We start from the raw sequence: 1,970 nt of genomic DNA, 5'->3' as shown, positions 1-1,970 counted from the left end.
CAGAACCACAGGCCCCGGGTCGGCGCTGGGGGGACAGTTCAGAACCACGGGACCCTGGTCCGGCGCCAGAGGACCCAGTTCGGAACCAATGGACCTGGGTCAGCACCAGGGGACCCAGTTCAGAACCACCAGACCTGGATCAGAGCCATCCTGGGTTTGCAAGCGTCAGCCCCCACCCCCAGGTTAGCCCGGCCTCTGTGGGGCTGCAGTGTGATGGAGAGAGCCCACCCCGCGGCTGGTCCCTCACCCGGCCCAGTCCCCCAGCACTCACGGGATGGGGAGACCATGACGGCGTCGCTCCAGGGCCCGTCCCCGGCGCTGGTGTATGACGCCACTCGCACCATCAGGTTCTGCACCTCTGAGACCAGCTCCAGGGTCTTCTCGGTGGTCAGCCCCACATCCACCACCACCTGCCGGGGAGCGGGGTTAGCCAGGGCTGGGACACTGGGCTTTTCCCCCTACGGGCGCTGGCCCCAGGGACTGGCCGGCTCAGGCGGCAGGGAATGGGGCATGGGGCCTGCCCCCTCCAGGTGGTGCTGGCCCCAATGTGGCCCCAGGGCAGGGACTGGCTGGCAGTGGTGGGGGGAGGGATGGGGCAGGGGCCTGTCTCCTCTAGGGGCACTGGCCCTGATCTGGCCCCAGGGCAGGGAAGTGGCTGGCTCAGGGGGGTGGGGAATGGGACCTGTCCCCTCTAGGGGCACTGGCCCTGATCTGGCCCCAGGGCAGGGAAGTGGCGGGCGCAGGGGGGTGGGGAATGGGGCCTTTCCCCCACTAGGGGCACTGGCCCCGATCTGGCGCCAGCGTGGGGTGCTTGCTGGGGCAAGGGGGCCAGGATGGTGGTGGGGGCTAGCTTAGGGGGCGGTGGCGAGCTGGTGGGTTCTCCTCAGCGGGCAGGCCAGGGTCCCGGGGGAGCAGGGGGGCGAGCTCACTTCGGGCGAACCGGGGCTCTGATAGGCCAGTCTGTACCCACGCAGGATCCCGCCGAGCGGCCCGCGTGGCTCCAGCCAGTGCACCGTGGCCCGGCTGCCGTTCTGGAAGGCTGTGACGTTCTCCGGCGGGGCACAGGGCGCTGCCAGGGGGCACAGACACGTCACCCAGGGGCTGCCCCTCTCCAGGCCCGTCCCCTGGGGGGGGCAGGGCCCTGTCCTGGAGCAAAACTCCCCCATGAGGCACTGGGGCAGCTGCGTTCCCAGGGGACCCCCCCCCGTGGGAACAGAGCCCCCCCAGCCCTGTCCCTGTGTTTGTCTTGGCACTGCACAAAGCCCCATATCGGAGCGAAACATTCCTGAGCCCAACCCTGCCCGCCTCTGCTCCAACATGCAGAGCGGCCTTGGGGGGCCAGGATAGCACCCCCTGCTCCATCCTGTCCCAGCGGGGACCTGACCGAGCGAACCCAGGAATCCAGGCCCCCAGGAAACCGGGCACTTAGTCAAGGGGATACCACGTGATGAGTCAGCGAATGCCCAGCTGGCACCAGGGAGTCGGCACTGGGCAAGGTGGTTCAAAATGCACTAACCACTAGACCCCACTCCCAGCCCAGAGCCGGGGATGGAACCCAGGAGTCCTGGCACCCAGCCATCCCCCTCTAACCACTAGACCCCACTCCCCTCCCAGAGACAGGGATGGAACCCAGGAGTCCTGGCACCCAGCCGCCCCCTCTAACCACTAGACTCCACTGCCCTCCCAGAGACAGGGATGGAACCCAGGAGTCCTGGCACCCAGCCGCCCCCTCTAACCACTAGACCCCACTCCCCTCCCAGAGACAGGGATGGAACCCAGGAGTCCTGGCACCCAGCCGCCCCCTCTAACCACTAGACCCCACTGCCCTCTCTGCTCAGCTCCCCGGGCCTGTTGACACCCCTCACCCCCTTCCAGGGTCTCCATGGGCACCCAGTGGGTCCAGCGGGAGGCGCCGGCCTCGCTGCGGCAGGCCACGCGGACGTGGTAGGAGGCAAAGGGTGCCAGCCCCT

The 1,970-nt window shown here is 68.6% G+C and overlaps 1 long non-coding RNA gene across 1 annotated transcript; it reads right to left on the bottom strand.

Annotated features, from left to right (window-relative positions):
• Window positions 1-369: 369 nt before the first annotated feature.
• On the bottom strand, window positions 370-1,970 carry LOC115642999. Its single transcript, XR_003998273.1, has 3 exons — window positions 1,866-1,970; window positions 930-1,069; window positions 370-410 (listed from the first exon to the last, which is right to left on the bottom strand). It is a non-coding gene; the product is annotated as an uncharacterized LOC115642999 (long non-coding RNA).

The sequence above is a fragment of the Gopherus evgoodei genome, unplaced genomic scaffold (genome assembly GCF_007399415.2).
Source record: "Gopherus evgoodei ecotype Sinaloan lineage unplaced genomic scaffold, rGopEvg1_v1.p scaffold_48_arrow_ctg1, whole genome shotgun sequence".
Lineage (NCBI taxonomy): Eukaryota > Metazoa > Chordata > Testudines > Testudinidae > Gopherus > Gopherus evgoodei.
The sequence above is the reverse complement of the archived record's forward strand: the minus strand, read 5'-3'. Positions and strand labels throughout refer to the sequence as shown.